Here is a 12,500-nt window from a genome sequence, read left to right as displayed (position 1 = left end):
ACTTAAAACCTATATTAACACACTCACTAACCCTAAGTACATGTCTAATTCCTGTAATAATTCATTTTATGTTTAAATGCATGCATCAATGGATATTTCTTTTGTGCACATTTCTTATAGTTACATTTCTGACAATCTCAATGTACCGTCTTCATAAAGTCCTTGAATTTCATCATTTCAGGACAGGGGAATGTTAGTCTAAATGTTGTATGACAATCTGGCTATTTCACATTAGCAACCCTAAAGCTCAAGGTGTAAAGGCCTAACGACCATCATCTGATACTGGTAACCCTTCCCCACACAGATAAGGCCTTTCAATCTCATTTATAAATGAAGTAACATGTATGAAAAAGAAATAAGCACAATTCATAATACGGATAAAAAAGGATAATCTCAGTATGTACATTATAATATTAACACATTATAGATAAGCGTATTAAAGAACAAATGAAACATTAATAACTTTGATTAGGAATTACATACTAATGTGTAAGTATGTCGGACAGTTGAAAAAAGAACTTTATGTTGCAATGGTGTTTTAAGTTTGTGCTCTAAAACAGATTGTCCCCACTTGGCCTCTATTAAATGACAGAAGTCCCCTGTTGACTAGTGTGCTGAGACACTAACACTCCTGTATGAGTCCATACTGTACATTAGTTCAGTAAAAGACAGTATCAGTGTCAGGAGTAATATGACAAGTTTGATAGATAAGATTTAGTTAAGTTTCATAAGGTTTTTCTCATTTGTAAATGTTTAGATAACATTTTCTTTTTCCAACTATCCTACACTTAAAACCTATATTAACACACTCACTAACCGTAAGTACATGTCTAAGTCATTATGTGTTTAAATGCATGCGTCAATGGAAATGGTCATCAGTAAGATCATTTCTTTTATTGTTTTAATCAATCACCCAAGCTGATTTGAGATCAGAAAGGACTAGACCTTTTCAATGTAATTGTTTGCACAAGCTACACTACTGTATGGAACAGAAGTAACATGTATGAAAAAGAAATAAGCACAATTCATAATACTGATAAAAAAAGATAATCTCAACCAAATAATGATAATAATTCTTGTAACCCTGGACAGCTTCTAAATCCCTGCTTTGTAATTGATATAATACTTTAGAAATGGGGAATCCATCATTCATGAAGTATGAACATTATAATATTAACATATTATAGATAAGCGTATTAAAGAACAAATGAAACATTAATAACTTTGATTGGGAATTACATACTAATGTGTAAGTATGTCGGACAGTTGAAAAAAGGGTTATGGTTAGGGTTAGTCCCCACTTGGACTCTATTAAATGAAAGAAGTCCCCTGTTGACTAGTGTGCTGAGACACTAACACTCCTGCATGAGTCCATACTGTACATTAGTTCAGTAAAAGACAGTATCAGTGTCAGGAGTAATATGACAAGTTTGATAGATAAGATTTATTTAAGGTTTCATAAGGTTTTTCTCGTTTGTAAATGTTTCTTGCTCTGTCTCTGCAGAGGAAGATCAGTACTTTACCAGACAGTCTGCTAATGACATGCAGGAGTGTGAGTGTCTCTGCACACTAGTCAACAGGGGACTTAAGTCATTCAATACAGTCCAAGTGGGGACAATTTGTTCTGTTTTTAGAGGTGTGTGTATTGTTGTTCAAATAAAGATGGGACTATTGAAACACAAATGTGCAGTCCCCTCATAACTATGTGAAAAGATCATCAGGCCATCTCAAAGTGCTTACAGCTATTGTTGTGGAAAAAGGCTGGGAGCCCAGGTATATCTGGCTTTACATATGTTAATCACAGTTGAATAACATGAATGGTGATTCAATGCAGGTGGACCAGACAGATATGCTTCTTCATTTCACTAAGGTTTACAAGCAGTGGAATACTCACTGGAAATATTACCTATGCATACACCAGCTTTTTTTGTTGTGCACTAAATAACATTATTAAGTGGTTATAATTCAATTTTAGCTTTTACCACCATGTCTGAAATATACAATAACCCTCATTTACGAAACAAACCTACGACAGAAAACAAGCGTAAAACTGGCGTGAGGTCATTTCAATGCAAAGTTCTGCATTTATCAACATGGACGTGAGTGGAGGCTACGATCGAATCTCACGTCAAGTTTAAACTTTATAAGTCACTATATGTATTTGACACTTATTTACTTTGTGCATAAAAAACTAACAAATTATATGCTTGAATGATGTGAGGCAGGGGCCTGTTTCACAAAGCAGAATATATAAATCCAGGATAACTGGTAAAGCGAGGCTTGACCTAGTCTAATCTGTGCATCCTGTCTTGGTGCGTTTCACGAAGGCCAAGCCAGGCTGAGGAGGAGCGACTAGGTCGAGCCAGGTTGAGGAGGAGCGACTAGGTTGAGCCAGGCTGAAGTAATTTGGATCGATGCGCGTTCACGGCTTTCCTTAACAGACTGCAAGGTCGATAACAGATTTATTGATGCTAAAATGGAGATATATGCATTGTTCATACTTTACACAGAGTGAGCAGCAGCATAATCCCTTATCTTGGTTTTGTGAAACAGGCCCCAGGGCTTTACTATTAACCTACTCAGTAGCATACAGATTTTATAAAACTGGCTCCACATTAATGAACATAGCATTACAATGCACATTGGTGCATTGTGATAAAAAAAACACATTCTATTATATTTTTTAAAATATAACCCTTTAAAAGGAGCCATTCTGCATAATCAGTAGACAACTCAAACTTTTGATACTTAAAGTGCATTGTGATGATAAAACTTCTGTACCAGTCAGTAACATTTTGTATTTTGTATTTTATAAGTGACTTTTGTATTCCAAAAATAAAATGCATTTCACCACTGGTCAACATAGACTCTCACTCTTCTTCTTCTCTGTTGTGCACAGTGGCAGCAAAAAGTGCTGCTAAGATGTGAGTGACTTGGAGTGTGAATATGCGCCACTAGATCTGGTCATGAAATGTCTGTGAGGGGTTTTCTGTAGCTGAGGGAGGTAGTTAGGGCTTTTCACTTTCTACACATCTCATAGCCAAGATGTTCTAGTCAAAGAAGACTGACACTCAGACATGGCAAAAATAATTGCATGTGTGTCATTTAGTACACCACATAAAAATTGTTTGTGTTAAAAGCCTTTTAAAATATCATTGAATAATTTTAAAACCACATGAATTTCCCCTTGCGGGATAATAAGTTCACTTTGACCTTTGACTTCTTTAAGTTGATTGTGTGTGACATGGTCTTTAAAGCAGTAGAGCTTTTTGCTCTCAGTGGCTCTATATGTCTGACTAATTGACCCTACCTGCAGTAGGAAATGGACAGAATGGAACAGAGTGAAAGAAGTCGACTCCAGATCTAATCTTACCCAACTGCCCACTTTCCTTATTAATTGGTTGTTCATCTATCTTTATCTGATTGGCCAGACACATACACAGCTGCAACAAAAAGTAATAAGAAAGTAATTAAATAAATAAAAATAAAAAAAACAAAATGTCACTATTTAGATGGAGAATGTATTTAAAAATGCAAATATTCTATTTCAAAAGAGCGTACACTGGTTATTCCATAATGTTTGACCATATTATTTGACTACTCACAAGCATAATACTTACAAAAATAAATCATTGTGTCTATGTTAATGCATGAGTTGTAACTGCATGTCTTGAGTTAAAGTGTAAATTTCGACTGGTACCTTTCTGTTTCTACCACAACCTTTGTTCAAAGCCAGACCTTTTGAATTACTACCTCAGCTAGAACTAAATTAGAGCTATGAATATAATTCCTCATTTTATTTGATCGAACACAGTGACCAAAGGGTTTCAGGTTAAACATTTGGACATTAGTAGGAACGAAAGGGTTGTTGTACATGTCAGACATCTTAAACTTAAACACCTATTTTTCTTTCTTCATTTTTCCTAAGTGAGAATTCCACTGCTTGTAAACCTTAGTGAAATGAAGAAGGATATCTGTCTGGTCCACCTGCATTGAATCACCATTCATGTTATTGAACTGTGATTAACATATGTTAAGCCAGATGTACCTGGGCTCACCCTTTTTCCACAACAATAGCTCTAAGCACTTAGTAAAATCACTGTCCAGTTATCTGGTGGGGTACCATGGTAAGCCAATCAGAGGCAAAGTATGGCGGGTCATGCATTTGCCAACCAATGAAAAGAAACATCTCGGCCAGGATTGTATATATATTCTAGCCTGTTCAAGGTTCTTTTCTAACTTTGGCTTTCGTTGACCACTTTGCAAGGGTTTGGAGGACAACACCTTGAGCTTGTTCTACTTGTTTCATTGCTCTTTTCCACTTCATCTACAACAATCTTCCACCTATTTTGTACCTACGGATTCAGGCGCATTTCACCTCTTCCTTTAAAAAAAAACTATGCGGATAAAGTGAGAGGTAAGTTCCAAATTTTTACTAATTCTTCTTGCATGGATAAATCAAGTCAGTCTGTTGGTAAAACTATGTTGTAAAAATACTGATAGCTGAATATCCTTTTATAAAGTCATTCAAGTTATCATGCCTTTCATCACTTACTGTATAAACTATCACTTTACATTGTCTTGTTATAGGTCATATAGTTAATCGTGTTTTTCCCCTTAAATATTTCACAGAAAAATGAGACCAAAAAGGGTTTGCCCTGAAAAGGACGCCTTGCACTTCATTGCTTCTGGGAAAGATTAAGACATATTTCAGAAAAAACTCATCAATGAGGAGAAAGGTATGTTAATACATTACAATATACAATTCTCTTTTCAATACTACATGCAGGCACAAGGTTTTTGGTATTTGGTACTAATCTTCTCATTTGAACTAACAGCAGGAAAGTCATTTTAAGCAGGACAGATTGAGTTATGTGCAATTATATATTAAGCATTTTCACTTTCTGTAAACCCTTAAAGTGACAATGCATATCATCATCATCAGTGCTATAATTGTTGAGATAGTTTTTGTTGTTCATTGTGGTGACAGTTGCAGTTATGTTTAATGTAATTAATAAATAAATATAATTGACTTATTCAGTTTCATGATCTATTTTTCAGGTCATGGAGTAATCGCCGCCATAAACATTGAGCAGGGAGATTTCTTGCTTGAGTATGTTGGAAGACATATCACTGGCTTGGAAGGAGAGGCCCTGTTCAAAGAGTACTCAGAGAAAGATGCCGCATTTCTTTATTTCTACTCCTTTCAGGAACAGACTTTCTGGTAAGAACCGTTGAATGAATGTTCTTACTATAATTTAACTGTGTTTAATAATATTTCTAAACTGTAAAATGTATTTCCTTATTTTTTGGTATGCAGTGTTGATGGCAGTAAGACTACAGCAAGACTTGGACGATTCATAAATGATGACCATATAAAACCGAATAGCAAAATTAAAATAGTAAGTAACAGTCAAAAGTCACTCTGCCAGCATTTTTTTCATTATTTGTTTTAATCACAACATACATATATTGCTAAAACTACTGTTGTATTTTACATTACTAATGTGAAATAGAATAACTGATTATAATTCTGATTTTTGTGCCTGTGCTTATGTGACCAACAGATACTGGATGAACAGAAAAGCCCACATCAGTGTGCATTTGCAATCACAAAAATAAACGCCGGCCACAATGACCTTGTTTTCAACATAAACATGAAGATCGCAAATGGATGCAATGCCACAGAGATTTTCCCAGGACTTTTTCACAACTGCCTCGTGGCAGTGAAACGAGTTGCCAAGCATATTTCCCAAAAAGAGTTGGAAATGGCTCATTACTTGTGTTCAGACAGTTCAACTTTACAAGCAGAGCATCTTTCTATTTGCCCTGCAAGATGGAATAGGCAAATTCAAAGGAAAATCTCTGGAAGAAATAACACCCAACATCAACTGTAAGTAAATGATTTAAAGAATCCCTCTACTTGTTTTTAAATACTTTAACTCATAATGGAGAAAAAAATACCTTTTCGCTTTTAAGTATTCATTTTAAACATTGTGTTGCAGCTGAGCAGGACCTGAGCGACTCAGATGCAGAGGAAGTCCAATCTGAGCAGACTGCAACACCAAGTCAAGAAGGTAAGATTTTCTTCTGCATGTAGTGTTTTAATGGCAAGAAAAAAATATGTCCACTAAATGCAGCCTGACTTTCAATTATTCAATCACCTATTGAATGTGTAAACATTGAATTGCATCAATGTGGTTTCAGGAAACTCAGAGGGTGGACATTCAGATCACAGGGCTGCTACCTCAAAGAAGAAAACTGGGGTCATAAAAAACTCAAATCAAAAGGGTGAGTTTTTCCAATGAATCTAAAAAATATTGTATACATGGAGAACTCTTGACATTTGTTGACAAAAATGGTTAGTCATTTCTATTCATCAATTTATTCACTTGCTCTCTTTTGTTTTATGTATAGAGAAACCAAGAAGGCCCTGGTCACAGTCTGAGAGAAAAATCGTGGAACACCATTTCAAGGACTTCCTGGAGGAAATGAAGCTCCCTGGAAAAGTAGACTGTCAAAGATGCTTAAATGAAAATCAGACTCTAAGGGACAATGGAAGAGACTGGAAAACCATAAAATACTTTCTGCACAACAAAATAGTATATATCAAAAAGAATGTGTGCCAAGAGCGTTAAGACCAATAAAACTGTTGGAAAAAATGTTGTTGTACTGGATAGTCAGGATCCTGTATTGGAGACTGCACTATTCAGTAGGAAAACACACCTCAACGCATCACAACGTCGAAGTCATCCACAAGCGACAGCAGTCAGCGGGAAAGAGGAAGTCGGCAGCTGCCTTCACTCTCCTACCCATCGGCTCTATAGCCTAGTTTCTAATGTATTAATATAGTGTTTTTAAAAAAACAAAGATACATTTTTACATGTAGTAAGCATTTAGCCTCACGCTAATTTATCAAGACTCGAGTAGGGCTTCATCGCCTCCTGCCTTCAGCCTCTCCAACCATTTCAGTGCCCTGTCGGAATCGGAACTAGTAGCGGCCGATGTGGTTCGCCGGGCTCGCCCCGCTTCAAAGCCGACTGACCAGCCGTCGTCACAGAAGAGGACCGCTGCCTCGCAGCTTAAGCTTGTAAGAGAAGCGGTAGCCAGACGATCCGGTGGCCTGCACTGCCTGGATCGGCCCTAATGACAACGTTTCTCAAAAACAATCTCCCCAACCGACCGGTAAGCAATCTTGCTCTTCTTTTCCATGTCCATCTGTAACCGACACTGACTGTTTTGCTCCTGTCACCGGCCATCCACACCCCCCCACCCCTCGTACGCACCACAGTAATTATTGGTGACTCCATCACCAGAGATTTAACGTTTCATAATGCTGTCACACACTGCTTTCCTGGAGCCAAAGTTATGCTATTATAATTCTAGACTGCCGGGGAAGTTCCTTCCTTCCTATGACACACTGAGCTGCTCTCTCATCTCTGTTTTCATCTGTTTCCTTTTGTGTGCATCGTTGTCCCAGAAATACATGTTAGTAACCTAGCTCCGGGGAGTTTACTCCCTGGAGTCTTTATATTTTTTCTTCGCAGAGCTACGCTGCAATGTCCGGTCGTGTCCTGCTACGTCCTGCTGCGTCCACTGCATCCACCCATGCTCTGCTGTGCCATGTTACATCCCGCAACACCCTCCTGTGCCCTGCTATGACATGAACTACAACGACTACCTTGTAGTCACTGTTCCATTATCTTTATTATGACTGCCACTGTCTGACACCGCCTATCTAGAGGTCTGCCGAGGTTTCTTCCTAAAAGGGAGTTTTTCCTCGCCACTGTCGCAATAGCCACTGCTAATACTTGCTCTTAAAGGAATTACTGTAATTGTTGGGGCTTTGGAAATTATAACTAGACCTACTCTATCTGTAAAGTGTCTCGAGATAAATCTTGTTATGATTTGATACTATAAATAAAATTGAATTGAATTGAATTGTTGGTTGTGTGCCGTTTACTTAATTCAAACTCCATTTTACAATGCTGTACTATTTGACAGCCCTCAAAGATGCCTTATCTATTCACCAGTTAATGTATAACAGAGATTATAATTATAAGAAGAATTTGCCTGTTACATCACTGCAGATTATTTTTTTTCTGTACATTTCTTATAGTTATATGTCTGACAATCACAATGTACCGTCTTCATAAAGTCCTTGAATTTCATCATTTCAGGACAGGGGAATGTTAGTCTAAATGTTGTATGACAATCTGGCTATTTCACATTAGCAACCCTAAAACTCAAGGTGTAAAGGCCTAACGACCATCGTCTGATACTGGTAACCCTCCCCCACACGGATAAGGCCTTTCAATCTCATTTATAAATGAAGTAGCATGTATGAAAAAGAAATGAGCACAAGGAGTAATATGACAAGTTTGATAGATAAGATTTAGTTAAGTTTCATAAGGTTTTTCTCATTTGTAAATGTTTAGATAACGTTTTCTTTTTTCAACTATCCTAAAAGATAATCTCAACCAAATAATGATAATAATTCTTGTAACCCTTGACAGCTTCTAAATCCCTGGTTTGTAATTGATATAATACTTTAGAAATGGGGAATCCATCATTCATGAACTATGAACATTATACTATTAACACATTATAGATAAGCGTATTAAAGAACAAATGAAACATTAATGACTTTGATTAGGAATTACATACTAATGTGTAAGTATGTCGGACAGTTGAAAAAAGAAAACTTTATCTTGCAATGGTGTTTTAACTTTATCTTGCAATGGTGTTTGAAGTTTGTGCGCTAAAACAGGTTGTCCCCACTTGGACTCTATTAAATGACAGAAGTCCCCTGTTGACTAGTGTGCTGAGACACTAACACTCCTGCATGAGTCCATACTGTACATTAGTTCAGTAAAAGACAGTATCAGTGTCAGGAGTAATATGACAAGTTTGATAGATAAGATTTAGTTAAGTTTCATAAGGTTTTTCTCATTTGTAAATGTTTAGATAACATTTTCTTTTTCCAACTATCCTACACTTAAAACCTATATTAACACACTCACTAACTGTAAGTACATGTCTAAGTCATTATGTGTTTAAATGCATGCGTCAATGGAAATGGTCATCAGTAAGATCATTTCTTTTATTGTTTTAATCAATCACCCAAGCTGATTTGAGATCAGAAAGGACTAGACCTTGTCAATGTAATTGTTTGCACAAGCTACACTACTGTATGGAACAGAAGTAACATGTATGAAAAAGAAATAAGCACAATTCATAATACTGATAAAAAAGATAATCTCAACCAAATAATGATAATAATTCTTGTAACCCTTGACAGCTTCTAAATCAATGCTTTGTAATTGATATAATACTTTAGAAATGGGGAATCCATCATTCATGAAGTATGAACATTATAATATTAACACATTATAGATAAGCGTATTAAAGAACAAATGAAACATTAATAACTTTGATTAGGAATTACATACTAATGTGTAAGTATGTCGGACAGTTGAAAAAAGGGTTGCATGGTTAGGTGTTACAGGTCCCCACTTGGACTCTATTAAATGACAGAAGTCCCCTGTTGACTAGTGTGCTGAGACACTAACACTCCTGCATGAGTCCATACTGTACATTAGTTCAGTAAAAGACAGTATCAGTGTCAGGAGTAATATGACAAGTTTGATAGATAAGATTTAGTTAAGTTTCATAAGGTTTTTCTCATTTGTAAATGTTTAGATATCATTTTCTTTTTCCAACTATCCTACACTTAAAACCTATATTAACACACTCACTAACTTTAAGTACATGTCTAAGTCATTATATGTTTAAATGCATGCGTCAATGAAAATGGTCATCAGTAAGATCATTTCTTTTTTTAATCAATCACCCAAGCTGATTTGAGATCAGAAAGGACTAGACCTTTTCAATGTAATTGTTTACACAAGCTACACTACTGTACGGAACAGAAGTAACATGTATGAAAAAGAAATAAGCACAATTCATAATACTGATAAAAAAGATAATCTCAACCAAATAATGATAATAATTCTTGTAACCCTTGACAGATTCTAAATCCCTGGTTTGTAATTGATATAATACTTTAGAAATGGGGAATCCATCATTCATGAAGTATGAACATTATAATATTAACACATTATAGATAAGCGTATTAAAGAACAAATGAAACATTAATAACTTTGATTAGGAATTACATACTATGTGTAAGTAGTCGGACAGTTGAAAAAGAAAACTTTATGTTGCAATGGTGTTTTAAGTTTGTGCTCTAAAACAGATTGTCCCCACTTGCACTCTATTAAATGACAGAAGTCCCCTGTTGACTAGTGTGCTGAGACACTAACACTCCTGCATGAGTCCATACTGTACATTAGTTCAGTAAAAGACCCAGACAGCCTGTCAGACTGTAGAGGGTCTCTAAACAGGCTACTTAAAAAAATAAACTAGTTTCTAGAAACATAATGTTTTTGTAACAAAACATAAAGGCACAACTTTAGTCGATGTTTAGAAGTTTCAAGTTTCTCATTTTAATAAAATCAAATGCTACAGAGAAGGCAAGAGAGTAGTATTTTAGAATCTAAAAAAGGAAGAAAATAGAAAAATAACCACGACAAAATTAGAATTGAAATGGTCATCATGAAATCTTTTTTTTAATTAATCACCCAAGCTGATTTAAGATCAGTAAGGACTAGACCTTTTCAATGTAATTGTTTAAACAATCTACACTACTGTATGGAACAGAAGTAGCATTTATGAAAATAATTGACCCATGCAGGTTCTGTTTTAGAGAACAAACTTGAAACACCATTGCAAGAACAAAGTTAAAACACCATTGCAAGATAACGTTTTCTTTTTTCAACTATCCTACACTTAAAACCTATATTAACACACTCACTAACCCTAAGTACATGTCTAATTCCTGTAATAATTCATTTTATGTTTAAATGCATGCATCAATGGATATTTCTTTGTGCACATTTCTTATAGTTACATTTCTGACAATCTCAATGTACCGTCTTCATAAAGTCCTTGAATTTCATCATTTCAGGACAGGGGAATGTTAGTCTAAATGTTGTATGACAATCTGGCTATTTCACATTAGCAACCCTAAAGCTCAAGGTGTAAAGGCCTAACGACCATCATCTGATACTGGTAACCCTTCCCCACACAGATAAGGCCTTTCAATCTCATTTATAAATGAAGTAACATGTATGAAAAAGAATAAGCACAATTCATAATACGGATAAAAAGGATAATCTCAGTATGTACATTATAATATTAACACATTATAGATAAGCGTATTAAAGAACAAATGAAACATTAATAACTTTGATTAGGAATTACATACTAATGTGTAAGTATGTCGGACAGTTGAAAAAAGAACTTTATGTTGCAATGGTGTTTTAAGTTTGTGCGCTAAACAGATTGTCCCCACTTGGACTCTATTAAATGACAGAAGTCCCCTGTTGACTAGTGTGCTGAGACACTAACACTCCTGCATGAGTCCATACTGTACATTAGTTCAGTAAAAGACAGTATCAGTGTCAGGAGTAATATGACAAGTTTGATAGATAGATTTAGTTAAGTTTCATAAGGTTTTTCTCATTTGTAAATGTTTAGATAACATTTTCTTTTTCCAACTATCCTACACTTAAAACCTATATTAACACACTCACTAACTGTAAGTACATGTCTAAGTCATTATGTGTTTAAATGCATGCGTCAATGGAAATGGTCATCAGTAAGATCATTTCTTTTATTGTTTTAATCAATCACCCAAGCTGATTTGAGATCAGAAAGGACTAGACCTTGTCAATGTAATTGTTTGCACAAGCTACACTACTGTATGGAACAGAAGTAACATGTATGAAAAGAAATAAGCACAATTCATAATACTGATAAAAAAGATAATCTCAACCAAATAATGATAATAATTCTTGTAACCCTTGACAGCTTCTAAATCAATGCTTTGTAATTGATATAATACTTTAGAAATGGGGAATCCATCATTCATGAAGTATGAACATTATAATATTAACATATATAGATAAGCGTATTAAAGAACAAATGAAACATTAATAACTTTGATTGGGAATTACATACTAATGTGTAAGTATGTCGGACAGTTGAAAAAAGGGTTATGGTTAGGTTTAGTCCCCACTTGGACTCTATTAAATGAAAGAAGTCCCCTGTTGACTAGTGTGCTGAGACACTAACACTCCTGCATGAGTCCCATACTGTACATTAGTTCAGTAAAAGACAGTATTAGTGTCAGGAGTAATATGACAAGTTGATAGATAAGATTTAGTAAGTTTCATAAGGTTTTTCTCATTTGTAAATGTTTAGATATCATTTTCTTTTTCCAACTATCCTACACTTAAAACCTATATTAACACACTCACTAACTTTAAGTACATGTCTAAGTCATTATATGTTTAATGCATGTCGTCATGGAAATGTCATCAGTAGATCATTTCTTTTTTAATCATCACCCAGCTGATTGAGATCAGAAAGGACTA

General features: G+C 35.3%; 1 long non-coding RNA gene across 1 annotated transcript; it reads left to right on the top strand.

The window, feature by feature from the left end:
* Nucleotides 1-5,577: 5,577 nt before the first annotated feature.
* Nucleotides 5,578-6,905, top strand: LOC116044933. Its single transcript, XR_004103782.2, has 4 exons — nucleotides 5,578-5,893; nucleotides 6,006-6,077; nucleotides 6,208-6,291; nucleotides 6,418-6,905. It is a non-coding gene; the product is annotated as an uncharacterized LOC116044933 (long non-coding RNA).
* The last annotated feature ends 5,595 nt before the right edge of the window (nucleotides 6,906-12,500 follow it).

This window comes from Sander lucioperca, chromosome 8 (assembly GCF_008315115.2).
Source record: "Sander lucioperca isolate FBNREF2018 chromosome 8, SLUC_FBN_1.2, whole genome shotgun sequence".
Lineage (NCBI taxonomy): Eukaryota > Metazoa > Chordata > Actinopteri > Perciformes > Percidae > Sander > Sander lucioperca.
This window is presented reverse-complemented; position numbering and strand designations above follow the sequence as displayed.